At 43.5% G+C, this 14,846-nt stretch overlaps 1 protein-coding gene and 1 long non-coding RNA gene across 1 annotated transcript in view; both read right to left on the bottom strand.

The window, feature by feature from the left end:
- The window catches only part of Erich1 (glutamate-rich 1), a gene marked incomplete at its 5' end in the record, with an annotated part of 52,793,804 nt that overhangs the window by 7,854,639 nt on the left and 44,924,319 nt on the right, over window positions 1–14,846 (bottom strand).
- Window positions 1,118–14,846, bottom strand: part of LOC108348419 (uncharacterized) — a 68,069-nt gene continuing 54,340 nt past the window's right edge. Inside the window, exon 5 of the long non-coding RNA XR_015640507.1 lies at window positions 1,118–1,314. This is a non-coding gene — a long non-coding RNA (uncharacterized LOC108348419). The remainder of the gene's footprint in view (window positions 1,315–14,846) is intronic.

The raw sequence follows: 14,846 nt of genomic DNA, 5'->3' as shown, positions 1-14,846 counted from the left end.
GGTCCTTATTATAAAGATGGCAGGCCGCACGGTTCCAAGCTGTCTTTACTATTTGGCTTTCATTACTCAAGGACTTGGACTACTGAGCTCTAATGTGCTCGTGCATAGAAACGTCCAATCTGCCCTCTTCCCTGTTTTCTTTTTGAGTCCATCCTCCGTGTCTCCCATCTTCAGAGTCTATTTCACTAACCCTGTTCACTGACTCAGCAGTGAGAACATTTGTTCTGGCGATGGCAGGAGGAAAAGATGAGACCAGAGATAGATGATAGAGACAAGGAAGGTTATATAAAAGGGCACGTGCCTATGTAGGTTACACTCATTTTTCAAACTCAGTGTCTTCTCAACAGACAACCAACCCTTTTAGGAACTTTCGAAATATGAGTTTAGAACTGGGCTGTCCCAGAGGACCCTTGACTGTCTTTTAGAAATATTACTCAACTCCTCATCCTCCTACCTCTCTGTCTAACTATTTGGACTTGGGGTGTGGCAAGAGAGGAACCTGGAGTATGAAAGTAGGTGAGGGAGAGGGTAGTTTGCGGGGAACTGCTTGCTCAGGGTCCCAGCAAACAAGCTCTTTTGGCATTCATCAGAAACCTTTTTCCATGGCAAAAACCACAGTTATAAATGTTAGTGGAGCTTTGTTAGATGCTAAAGAAATATAAAAGGTGTATTTTGATGTTTTTCTATGGCTAATAAGGAGGCTTGGGTTTCCTGGCACACCTTCTTCTGAGACCAGTTTGTCACAGCAGCACTAAGGAGCGTGGTAGTCTCGAAGACATTGCTCCAGTAAATAAATATGAATGGAAAATCCTCTACTCCGTCATTTCTGACTAGTGAGAGGAAGGCATCTGCAGGGAAGGGTGCTGTGGCTAGCAGCTTTCTGGGCTGTGCACAGAGCCTTGAAAAGTCCTAAACGTCCTCGTGAAAGTGACTTTCCAAAGTCATGGACTAGAAAACTGAAGAAGTAAGCCAACAGTAGAAGGCACTGTAATGGCCAGAGATCTAAGAAGTTCATGGGGAAATCCCCATCCGTCCCGCGTGGCAGTTGCATCTTCTCTGCCGGTTAAGAAGTTAATTCGCACGAGCCCCTTTCATTTCATTATTCATGCAACACAAATTAAATGGCTTAGCTGTTTCAATAGAGATTAATTACATTAGGCAGAAAGCACATTTCCAGTTCAGGCCATGCTTTCTACTTCATTTAATTCATTATCTCGTGTGCAATCCAGCGGCATCCAGAAGATAGCAGCTAATTTCAATCACATGTGTCTTCTTCAGCCCGTTTCTTCCAGGTCCCTCTAAGAAAACAATTACCTAGAACAAAAGATAAATGGTATGCTTAGAGCAACGGGCTTTGCTCCTCCCATTTTCCTGCCTTTATTGCTGCATTGTGTTTGCATTTTGTTTGAGTGTCCTCCGAGATATGATAAGTGGGGACATCGTGGCCTCATCCTAAATCTGCTGTTTATGCTGTTTGACAGCAGCAAATACCTAGAAAAGGTGCTGAATGACGGGAGGAGGGTAGCACATTTTGGGCCACCACATTTATGAATGGAGGCCATTGCTAATGAGAGCTTGACCAACTTGTCTCCTGATTAATGCCAAGAGAAAACTGAAGGGGTAAGCCAAGGGACTCAAGACTGGAGCAGTTGAGTACAACTTGCACCTCAAGGCTCATTTTGATTATTACAGCTCCTTTGAGACATCTTCCTCACAGACCAGGATATTCAAGGTTATAGAAAGCACAGCAATGTTATCTAGAAAGCCATCTGTGGTATGGGAACGTCACCTGCTCTAACAGGTCTCTAGAAGTTGAGGAAGGTGCTAGCATTTCTGTGTTCCTTCTCTCACAGCTGTTGGCATTCCGAATTTCCTTCATGACAATTGTCAACATTGGTTGTTACCATGCCTGTGTCACAAATTCATCATGGCTTTGTATAAGCTTAATTCAAACCCAACGTATCTCCCTGTTAATTTTTCAATATCCCCCAAAGCACATAATTGTGTATAGGAGTAATGCATCTGGCCACGGAATGCTTGACCCAGGTAGGAAGAACAGAGAAGCAGCTAAGAACTACAGCTATTACTATTAGAGCCCCAAGCATCCAAACCAGGGGGACTGCCATTGTGATTGTGAAAGATGTTGAACAGTATCTCATAACTGTTCTTGTTGAGTATTTTCTTGACGACAGTAGTCAGTTAAGTTCAAACAATATAGGCCAGGTAGTTGTTTGTATCCCAAATGTTCTTTTAATAAAAGATAATCTAGTGACACCCAATTTTATAATAAAGTTGTTTTAACTTCTCTCGGTGTCTTATTTAAATTCTCCTAACATCTGAGCTATAAGATTAGTCACTTTATTAAGAGCCCAGGCCAGTTTTGTAGTTCCCTGCTGATGGTCTACAATAAGGCCTGGTACAGGCAGAAGAAAAGCAGCCACCATAACTGTAGTAAGGACAGACGTAATGTGAATGGTTATCCCAGCCATCGAGGAGGCCTCAACATTTCCATGCGTAATCCAATAGGATGTCGGGCATTAGGGAGGGGCTCAATGGCACATAAATGCAAAAAATTGGGTCAACCCAAAAGGTATGGTTCCAGCAGAAAAGGGACCAGCCCACCCACATGTGCATGTGTTAAGCATAGTCAAAGTCTAGCATTTCTAACAATATCTTTCTGAGAGCAGATCAAGAAATAGTCCCTTCATGTCAAGTCCAGAGTAGACAGGAATTTCTATTCAGGTTTTAAACGTTCTTAACCAGCTTATCCCAGCCATGAGCTATTAGGCACTAGATTATCTTTTATTAAAAGAACATTTGGGATACGAACAAGTACCTGGCCTATATCGTTTGCACTTATCTGACTACTGTCGTCAAGGAAACACTCAACAAGAACAGTTATGAGATACTGTTCGACATCTTTCACAATCACAATGGCGGTCCCCCTGGTTTGGATGCTTGGGGCTCTAATACTAATATCTGTAGTTCTTAGCTGTTATGTCAGCTATCCCTCTCCTATGTAACCCATAGAGATGTAGTTCTATAAGAAGAAGTGTTTGTTTAAGTCCCTGAGTATCTTTTAGAGAATAGGCTCATATTTTCCATGCACTCCTCACTCAGAAATATTATCAACTCTGGGTAAAGATATGCCTTGGGGCTAAAACCGGGGTGCTGTTTAGAAATGCCTTAAGATTTCCTTCTGTATGAACTAACCAAATCCCCTGGGTTAAGGCAGAACTACCAACTTGTAGAGATAGAGAGAGATGGTTAGCAGAGACCTCCATCTTCTGAACCATCAAGAGAGCCAGGACACTGGGAACAAGAGGATCCAGAAACTTAAGTCTCCTAAATAACTTCTTGTTTCCATTCTGAAGGAGCTCTCTGTCCCATAGTTCTCCCTTGTCCTAACAGGGCAGGAATCTTTACAATTGCTGAACCCCAAGATGAAAGGATCACAAAGAGAAGAGGCTTTTTATGGATAAGACTCCCCCTTGCACCTTACAAAAGGCTCTCAGCATCTCCTGCCATTCCTGATCTCTCAGGGTACCCAGGGGAGGGAGGGAATAGCAGGGCTTCTTTATATATTTCTGCAATATCTTAAAATCGTGCTTAGATGAGCATACTCCTGACCTACAGAGCATACATAGCAAGCAGTAAACGTAAATAATCTTCCTGCTTAGTTTCATTTTGTCCCAAATTTGTATCCCTGGTATCTCGGAGGATATCCTAGATAAGATTTTCTGGGTTACTTACACCCCTGGCATTCTCTGGGGGTATCTCCATCCTGTGAGTGTCCCACACTTGGCACAGCTGTGGGAGGATGGCCAAGCCGCCTCTCCTGATTAATGCTGGAAGAACTGAAGCAGGAACCAGGGGACTCGAGGCAGCAGAACACTTGAGTGCAATTTGCACAACAAGCCTCATTTTTATGATGATAACTTCAGCAGAGGAGCCTACCTCTCAGGCCTGCATGCTTAAGGCTATATAAAGCACAGCAATATCATTTGTCTGCATAAAAGCATCTGGGGTGTGGGAAACATCATTTACCCTAACTATTCTCTAAAAGTTGAGGAAGGTTGCGGGCATTTCTGTGTTCCCCCTCACAATTGTTGCCATTCCAAATTCCCTTCTTGAGAAATATCAACGTTGGGTGTTCCCATACCCAAGTCGCAAATTCATTGAATCCTCACGTAACCTTAATTCAAACCCTAGAAGCTCATAACATTTAAAAAGGAAGATGTTGATGCCTTCTGCAGATATGCTGGATGGACACATTCCTGACCAGATGGTTTGCTTATATCTCTATGTACCTCTTCCAATGTTCTTTCCAGAAGTGGTTCTTAGAGAAGGAGCTGCTTCTCTCCTTCTCAGTGTCAGAATGCTTTGACTACTAAGTGTGAGTGTTATAATTCATATAAAATTTATCAATATAGAGGGATGAAATAAGGGACGATAGAGAGACAGTCAGATTGATTTTATATGTTCTGTTGCTCTAGAGAACTCTGCCTGAGATACCTGTAGTTCTTCTACAGGACTGAGACATCATGGGCTTTTTCCCATCCAGCTTGACATATTCATCAATATCATCTTTGTTCCGCTAATATTTGGGGGCCATGTTGGCGAGACTTAATCACGTAGCTTCTAATAAAACCTCATAGCAAACTCCTGGATCCTCTGGCTCTGACAGTCTTCCTGCCCCTTTTCCACAAGGATCCCTGAGCCTTAGATGTGGGAATCTTTAGTTGATGCAGTCATTGAGGCTGATGAACAAATTTCATAGGAGCAGGAATCTAAAGAGACACCAGACTCCCCCACCAGCTTCAAATTTAAGACTCCACAGGTTAAGGCAACTGTCTCTTGGCTCTCAGACCCAAAATATTTGCCAAAGACCTAAAAACATAGGAAACAACATTCGGGAAAAATAGAGGGGGAAGTAAATAATATTGAATAATTAATTTTCATGTTTGTTGAGAATTTTTTCTTTTTTATGGATGTCTATTAGTTCTCTGAGAATTCTGTAGGTGTAGTTTGATGATATTCAGCCACCTCCCCTAAATCCCATGTCCACCTTCTCCACACCCATTTCCCTAACCCACAAATCTTGGCTTGTTTTCTTCCTTCATTGTTTTCCATAGAGTCCAATCTGTGTTGCTATATGCTCTGCTCTCCCTGAAATGTGGCCAGCCTACCAGAGATCACATCACTAAAGAGTACTGACTTTTCCTCTCTCATCAGCTATCACAAGCCAATAGGTCCTTACTTAGAGGTAATAATTGTGTGCCTCTCCAGCATTTACGGATTTGTTTATTTGTTTGTTTGTTTGAGCTTGTGTAGGTCTTGTGCATACTGTTCACAATCGCTGTGAGTTTATATATGCCACTGCCCTGTTATAATCAAAGAACACTGTATAGACTTAGTTTTTTACAACTTACTTTAATCAGGGTTCTTAAATGCTTTAACCTCCCTTCTAGCCCATCGCTTACCAGAGGAATGGAAAAGAAAGGTTAATAGGAAACGGGTGAAGTGCACCTGCTTAGAAATAGTTCTTTGGGGGCTATTCCAATCTTTGTTGTCAGCAGACCAGTCCTCTAGCAAAACACCAACACGAATCAGAAGCTGCACTAGGCAATCACCACTCATATTTCAGCAACAGCAGTTGCATCCAGAAGAAACCTTGAGGCTCTGCCAATGAGCCAGAGATTGTGGAACCCACAAGAAGCTGCTGGATTATCACAAGATGTTCTTTGGTGAGTTACTCTCTACAAAGCCATGACAAGCAAAGATCAGCAACACGATGCAAGGCGAACCAATGTCAGTCAGCAAAGACTAACAAGGAAGGACAAGGTGATTTATAATCTTTCTAAACATCCCTTGTCCTCTCACCTCTGTGTGCTTCAACATTATTTCATGGGTATGGGATAGCAAAACATTCTTTTACCTGTGTCTGCTTCAGAAAGACATTCTTTCACCTGTCTGCCCCAGCCAAAGATCATATGACATCACTGAGTTTCCAAAGAAACCAGAAATTTCCACATCAGCATTATTTCTGTGGTATTATCCACCACCTCCAACTCTTATCCTCTTCGACCCTCAAAGACCCTTGAGCTTTTGGAGGGAGAGCCATGATATGTAAGTCCTACTTGTGGTCCAGACTTCCATAGTCCCTTCATTCTCTGTATATTGATCAGTTAAGGGCATCTGTGTCAATTGCCATCTACTTCAAGAAGTTTCTTTGATGAGGGTTGACAGGTGCATTAATCTGTTGGGATTTACTATTCACTAGGAGTCCTCTTAATACTATATCCTAAATTTAGCAGAAGAATAATAGTAAGTTCTCTCCTAGGATGTCTAACATGTCTGGCCACAGGTTCCTGGCCCCACTAACAGTGCCAGCTACAGTTTCCACTCATGGAGTCGGCCTTAGATCCAATCAGAAAGTGTTAGTTACTTATATAAGGTTCATGCCATTATGGCCTCCATGGACATGATTTTATCAGGTCAACAGGTATTATAGCATGCAAGGATCATAGCTTGCTTGGTGAGATTGATTTAAAAATAATAATAATTTTAGAGATGATCTTCTTTTGTGTTTTCAGAATGCTCCCTAGGCTTTGTGGTCTGGTTCGGAAGAGTTTTTACAGCATTGCGTTTTCCACAGTTCTAGTTCAGTCAGACTGTTTCTGGTGAACATATTTGACAGGGTAGCACCACATTGAGGCTATACCTCTGTGTGTACCATTCTAGAGGTTAAAGTAGGAAGAGTGTGAGGCCTGTCTAGGCAACCTAGCAGGACTCCTGTCTTTTAAAATAATGTACAGGCCTAGAGACATATCTCAATGTTAAAATGCTTTGCCTACTCTGCATGAAGTACACACACACACACACACACACACACACACACACACACACATGCACACACAGTAAAAATTAAATGTAAAAATAAATATGAATAAGATAATCTATTTTGAAAAGTAGAGTTGATGCCACTTGAGAATTTACCAGGTTACTGGAAAACTATTGTTTGCTGCATGAAGGGGAGGGTTCTTTATTGAGTAAATGTGTTTTTACCTGGCTCTAAGTGTTATGCTACGTAGTCCTGGGGTGCTGTAAGAATATCTACACCGAAATGCTGCTTTCTGAGGTTCTTGCATGATTATATGTCTGCCCTTGCAGCTTTATGTAATTGTAACTACCGCCCAAACATCACAAGGAGAAAAAAAATAACAGGAAACCATCTAAGGACAATCAAATAGCCATTAATCTGTACTCTTTCCACACAAAGTAAACATTAGCTGCAGCTCAATTAAACGCCACAGTTCGCAGATGCTCACAGTATGGCTGCCCACAGTTGTGCTCTTCTCATTAAGGTGCCTCAGAACTGTGCTTGCAGCTAGCTCCCAGTGGGGGGTGTGCGGCACAGGTAGCGGGCATGCCTGGAATTGGAAGACGTCAGCCACACACTCGTCCCAGAAAAGATGCATCAGCAGGATTTATCACCATGCTTGAGCTAGTACCTCATCCGCTACCCCCTTCTGGGCCATTAACCGCAAAATACAGAACTTGACAGAGGCAGAGACCAAAAATGCATCCCTGGGGCCTGAGCCATCTGGAAGAAACACAAGTTTGCCCTGTATCTCCTTACTGCAGAGGAAAACCCCAGGGCTTCTTCACAAAGGATGGGTTTTCTTCCCTCAGATGCTTGGGTTTTGCTTAGGGGAGCGCCATGCCATGCCTATGAAAGCTACTGAAGACCAGTTATTGGGTTTTGCGGTATTATGTTTGTATCTGTCATGCAGAGGGGTCAGAGAACTGCTAGTGGAGGTCAGTCCTCCTTTTCCACCTTGTGGGCTCCATGGATATACAGCTCAGGTGGTTCTGTGGATATGTAATTCAGGTAGTCAGGCTTGGCAGCAAGCCCCTTAGCTGCTGAGCCTTGCTCCAGACCTGTGGAGACAGGTTTTAAATAGTTCCCCCAGCACGGGAAGAGCTGGGGTAAATATTACTTCCCCTGGAAGCAAAAGCATAATGCAGAGTGCGGATATTTAGAATCTTAGACAGGAAGCCAGCCTGCTTTACCGATAACCAGAGTGAGCCTGAGGCACAACAAGCCTTGGTCCTCCTGACACCTGAAGCCAGTATTGTGTTTACAGCATCTCCCCTCCTTCCCAGGGTTGTAAACTCTTCCAAGAGGCTCCAGCACACTGAGAGGTCCTCATGAACCTCGAATGCATGCTCAAGTATCAGTTTCAGCGACCACAGTCAAATAGGCTTACTCCTGTCTTAGGAAACAGTCTCTCTTAAAAGAAGCAGAAGGGTCGTTTGAGAGCAAAAGACAGAGGCTGTGAAAATCCAGGGACCCCTCCTGGCCAAACCAGATCCTGACAGCTTGCAATGGACCTGAGGGGACAGGTTTGAAGCAGGGCCTTAGAATGTGTTGGTTCCTATTTGCTTGACATCCACTGCTATCTGATGAATGATATCACTGCCCTCTTTCCTATAGGCTATGCACTGGATGTCCTGGGGCTAAGATCCTGATGGCAGCTGCTGTGGCTTTCTCGTGCTCTCTGCCTTCTCAGTATTCACTGCCTGGAAGCAGAAGAATAATCATGAGAGACCAACTAAGAGTAGCCAGAGTAGAGATTGGAATGTCTCCCAGAGGCTGCCCTCAAAGCCTTTGTTCTCAGTCTGTGGGGTACTGAGAGGAACCTCTTAGGGAGTAAGGGAAGTAAGGTTACTGGGGTGCATCCCTAATTGGGACTGTGGGTTCACACTCCTTTCATTTCTTTATTTCCTTCCTTCCTTCCTTTTTCTTCCTCCTCCTCTTCCTCCTTTCCCTCCTATTCCTCCTCTTCCTCCTCCTTCTTTTCCCCTCTTCAGTCATGGAGACACTGAGTTTCTTCATCACAAACCCCTATCATGATGCACTTGCAGCCTGGCCAGAGACCCAAACACAAAGGCCAACTGAGCACGGTCTAAAAACACCAACACTGTGAATAAAAATCCCTTCTCCCTTTTTAAAGTTGACAATCTCAAACGTTTTGTAACTCTCATCGGACAAGCCCACAACCAGCAGGCAACTTATTTGTATTCTATTTTGTGCTGAGGTAGGTTTTTACTATGTAGCTCACCCCGGCCTTTCTGCCTCCACATCCTCAGGGCTGGGGTTCCACATGTATACCCCCATGGGCAGTCAGCGGCTTACTTTTGTAATTCTAACACCAAGTTTCAGGTATAATGGCAGGAAAGAGGAAAATCCAAAAATATCTTCAAAACTACTATACGGGTCTCTCTTTACTATTATATTGTTAGTGTCAGGCTGAATTTTCTTTACTCAAAACAATCCAACTTACCAGACTGGATGCAGAAGAAATGAGGCTACCTGGGGTCCTCTGTTAACACTGAAGTAACAGAGTCCTAAAGCTGTGCTTACTCCTCACCATCGAAGCTGTCATTTGTCATGACCATTTTACATGTAATTAATGTATTATTGTCATATAAAGAGAATTAGTAAAGCACAAGCTTTGAAGTTCTCAGTTCTCATTTCTAATATGGTAAATATCGGTGGACAGAGAAATGTGTATGCAAAACCTTTTCAAAGTGCTCAATAATATTAAAAAAAAGTGGGTACTCCTATAAATTAAATGCTTGAGAGCCAGAGTTCAGGAATGTTTCCTAGACAATGCATCCCAATACCCAATCCCTAGATAATGCATCCTGATACCCAAAACACTGGGCCCCAGATTTCCCTCACTGCTATATCCAGAATCGTCTATGTCTCTGTGACTTTGGAGCAGTGAGTAAGAATAATATTGGTTCCAGTCACAAGCCCCACTGCAGCTTCTCCTGAGCAGAGATCCTTTGACTCTGCTCTCCAGTTTTCTTATGTTGCATTAAAGAGCATCTGAAACAGTCTGGGTGCGCATTCTATGGAGAGACTTTTCCTGGCTCTCCTGAGCCCATGGGCTTAGTGATCTTTCTAAGAAAAGCCCTCCAAAGCCTCTGCTGGGGAACAGTGCTCTGTCCTCTTCAGCCTCACATGATACCCAACTCACTCCTCAGGAGGGCCGCTTCTGAACTCATTGGCAACTGCTTTCTTTCAAAATTCATTTGTCATGGTCTCATAGGTTTAGAGAGGGAGAGAAAGGAGAAGGGATATGGAATTTTACAAATTCTGTGAGTGGAATAATGTAAGGCTCCACAAGGCTAGGGATTGAAATTGAACAGGGAAGAGAAAAGAATAAACAGTTTTGTCAAGTCTGGAAAAATAAACTATCCTCCCTACAAATAGAAGGAAGGAAAGAAAAAGAGAGGAGGGGGAAAGGGAGGGAAGGAGGGAGAGTCGAAGGAAACAAAGCTCGAAAGAGGGGGGGGGGAGAGAGAGAGAGAGAGAGAGAGAGAGAGAGAGAGAGAGAGCGCGCAAGAAAAAAGAGCCCAACTGAGGAGTGCTTAGCATTTAATAGCTGCTACCAGCAAGAGAATCAGCTTCCTTCGTCACTGTGCCCCAGTGGGTTGTCCTACACTATGCCTAGACAGGCTATACCACGTAAACCCAGTAGGTTTAAAACTGAAGTACAGAAAGCCAGGAGGGAAAAGTGGTAGGGGGTATAGGCTTACAGGCTGTGGTCCAGCTAGCCCAGTGATGGCCGTCTACCAGTAGAAGGTCCAAGAATCCAGTAGACGAGGTTGGTCTTTAGTCTCTGCCAGAATCCTGAAGAAGTAGGCTGCAAGGCCAGTGAAGGTACGGTCTTGCCAATAAGAGGGAGGGCAAGCAGGTAAAATAAGAAGCCTGCCTTCTTCCAGGTCCTTAATATTTGCTGCCAGCAGAAGATGTGGCCAAAGTCAGAGGTGTACCTTCTCACCAAACAGATCCAGATTAGAAGCAGATCTTCCAGCTTCCAACTGTTTAATTAAACAAAAATTCCCACAGGTATGCCTAGCCAGTTTGGGGTTTTAGTCAATTCCAGATAGAGTCAAGTTGACAACCAAGAATAGCCATCACAGTATTGCAAAGGAGGGGTTAGAGAACTGGGTTTATTTCAAAACTCACGTGTACATATGAAATTCTCAATGCCCGCCCCCCAAGATTCTTTTAAAGCTGCAGTGTTTTATGTGTACGAGTGTTTTGCTTGCTTGCACGTATGTATGCACACTACATACCCGCCATTGCCCGCTGAGGTGGTAAGAGGGTGCCAAGGGTACTAGAACTAAAGTGGAGGATGCTTAGGAAGTACCCCATCTTTGCTACAAATAACCTGGGTCCCCTGTCAGAGCAACAACTGCTCTTAACTGCTGAACTATCTCCCCAGCCCTCCAAAAGATGTATAAAAAGTGAGACAACTATGTTTTTATTCTATTAAAAAATTATTGTCTGGTGAGTCCAGTGGAGTGAATGTAAGTCCTAAGGGGAGCACTTGGGAGTAGGAGGCAGGAGGATTACAAGTCATGGACTAGTCTTAGTTATACTCTGAGTTTAAGGCCAGCCTGGGCTAGATCATGAGAACTTGTCTCAATAAACAAAAACAAAAAGCAAGCCAAACTCTAGGGTGGTGTAGAGGAAGATCTCTTTCCTAACATGAGCAAGACTCTAGATTACGTACGCAGAGCAGCAACAAGAGAACAGAGCGATTACAGAGGCTGGAGAGGTGGCTCAGTGACTACGAGCTCTTGGTGCTCTTACAGAGGACCTAGGTTTAAGTCCCAGCACTGACAATATTCTGTAGGTTCAGTTTCAAGGGATCCAGCGCCCTTTCTGGTCTTCATGAATATACATGTGGCACACCTGTTTGCATATCAGACAGAAAACACACACACACACGTAAAGAAAAGTTAAATCTCTTTAAAAGGCAGTTACATGGTAAATGTTGAAAGTGACATTTTGAGTCCTCACTCTCCCTTTAGAGAGCTTATGATGACATCTAATGTTCAGGTACAGTGACTCTGTTAGCCTACATAGATCTGCCTTTCTCCCTCCTGCCTGCTGCTTTTGATATTAAAATATTCATTGTAGCTAATACACTTTCATTATCGGTCACCCTGGATTCTTTTCGAAAACAAGCTTCTCAGACAGACCTGATGGACTCCTTCAGGCATGGCTTTGTATGAAGAGGAGAGGATGCTGGGGCAGGACAGCCCGTGAATACTTGGTACTGACACAGCTTCCTTGGTCCACTGATGCAGCTTCTTGGGGCACAGCACATTATCAGACAAGTGCCAAGGCCTCGATGAGGAGGATAATGGGAAGGCAAGACCAATGGGAAGCTATCATGCCTTTGTTTGTTTATGCTTCTCAGGGTCATGTTCTCTTACAGAAACTGGAATAATGATGGCTTCAACGGCTTTTAAGAAAGGCACTGTGCTTCTCATTCGGAATGAGTGCCAGTGATCCAGGGCATGGCTGAGGTTAGGCCGAGTCATCTATTGCAGGGAGACAGAAGTCCTTGCTTTTCCATTAGCACTCAAGCTTTTCAGGTGCGCTGTGTCCACCGAGCCTGGAGTCTAGGAAGGGTCTGGCCCTCTGGTGGGTTCCTCTCTAGCTAATGAGAAGCGCTTAGATGCTCTCTCAGTACAGTACCTTATTGTATTTGGAGATAAACAATAGCTGAAATATTTACATTTGAAACCCAAACATTTTGACAACAATTGCAGCTGCTAAATGAATTATGAAACCTGTGAAATCAGACGCTGACAGACAGAAGACAAGCAGATTGCGGCTGGGAAGGAAGGCTCCTGGCTTCTGCTGACTGGCTAATGCAGGTTTCCAAGGAAGTAATTCGATATAGCCATGATTTGTAGAGGAGTTTGATTTTTTTTTCACAAGATACATTTAATTGCTCTTTGATTATGCCTGTCTGACTGCCATTATCCTTCAGCTGACAAGTTACCAACTTAGGCGAGCTATTGCCTTGATGTAACTCTTGGGAGATTATGCCCTGTGTATCTGGGTTAATAGCCAGCAAAGAACATTGGTGTTCAGGAAAGGAAATGTTTCCCTCTGTTTTCACCAACCTTAGGTATACAGCTAGTTCTCAGATACATTAGCTAATCAATAATAAAGCATGCATTTCTTCATGTCTTTGAAGGATTTTTGGTCAAAGTACATGGATACCCGGAGAGCCCAGCATTGAGGCTCTCTCTTATGGAGTAGAACTACAAGCCTTATAAATTGAGAGTCATGGCTGAACAAGGTGGCACACATCTTTAATTTGAGCACCCAGGAGGCAGAGGCCAGTGGATCTCTAAATTCAAGGCCAGCCTTGTTTACCTAGTGAGTTCCAGGACAGCTAAGACTATAGAGAGAGAGACCCTGTCTCAAAAAGCTAGAAAAAGAAAGAACAAATAAATGGAGAATTGTGTTTAAGGTTAACCCTTCCTAGAGAGTTTGTTCTTCATTTGCAAAACAAATGTTTCTTGACTATAAGACTAAAAACCCAGAAGACCCATGTGTGAGTCTCCTCCTTAAGTCTTGCTAATGGACTGACTTGGGACTGAGTTACCTTTATTTCTCTCAATACAGTAACTTGCCGAATAGCAATGAGAAGCCCAGAATGTAATTTTAATAATGCAAGGAAAGGAACTGACTGCTTAATAGAAGTGGTCGATCTAATGACAATGAGAGGTTTGAAGAGAGCTCTGAAATAATTGACCTGAAAGAGGCCACTAGTCATGGAAACTTGCAGAAAGGAAAGCACCAGATATAACCAATATTTTTCCAAAGTAACCTGTTTGCTTCAAACTGAGTCCTGACCATAGATATAGATTAAAAACCAAAGAATGGCATCAGTTAAGAAAACACAGACAAATGGCACTAAGCAGGGTCTGAGATGAACCTACCATTATCAGAAGGCAGAGGCAGTGTCAGGGTCATAAGAGTCCGTGGATATGTGGGAAGTCTGTAGACACATGTGTCTCAGAGACACAGGCTGAGTGCTTGATCCATAGCCAAGCACTGCCTCCCGTTCTCCATCAAACTCCACTACATACAGGAAAGTTTCCTCAGTACCTTCTTCTCTCCATGCAAGGGGGAATGTGTTATCTCTGCCGGCTTTCAAAACTAGCAAATATTTACTGCTAAAAAGAAAGACGAATTACGAAACCTTTTTCTGTTAGAGGCTGCTGATTCCTCCTGGGATTGCCGGAGAGCCCGCAAAGAGGTACTGCCAACTCAGAAAAGCCACGGCAGTTTAATTAGATTTACCATAAGGAAGATGTGTGTATGTGGGGGGGGGTGATGGGGATGGGGTATGGGATGCTTCTATATTAAGAAACCTGAATGATGGCATGAGCAAATAACAAATACCCGGCAAGTGAAAGCAGTGAAGAACACAGCCGTTGTCTATAGGGTACTATTTGCCTCAGTGCTTATGGGAGTTGAATGTACACGTAGACAGGAGAGCCACAAGCCCCGCCTTATAACATGTGAGCAGGCAGCCTATCTCCAAGAAAGACTTTAATTGATTGTGCTTCTGGTCGAATGAGAAATAAAAGCATGCTTCTATGTACTACAGAGAAAACATGCCTGGCTTCTCCAAACATTTTGATAGTAGATGGTTTCCATCACTGAGATAGCCTACCATTCTCCCCCTTGATCTCCACAAATGAAAATCTCACGAGGCTGTACCATATTTATTTGTATGCTATTCTCTTAGAAAAGGTAGAAAGGAAGAAGCAGGCACAAAAGAGCACACAGCAAAGGAATGAGTGGGAGTGGGTCTTCTATTTCACCGGCAGGAGAGCAGGGTGGGAGGACTCACCATTCACTTCTCTGCCTGCTCTAGGAACCAGAAAGCCTTGAGCATCTACAACTCTCCCTGGGACTCAGTTATCCCATCTCTAAATCCAACAGCCCA

Source organism: Rattus norvegicus, chromosome 16 (genome assembly GCF_021556685.1).
Source record: "Rattus norvegicus strain SHRSP/BbbUtx chromosome 16, alternate assembly SHRSP_T2T, whole genome shotgun sequence".
NCBI lineage: Eukaryota > Metazoa > Chordata > Mammalia > Rodentia > Muridae > Rattus > Rattus norvegicus.
This window is presented reverse-complemented; position numbering and strand designations above follow the sequence as displayed.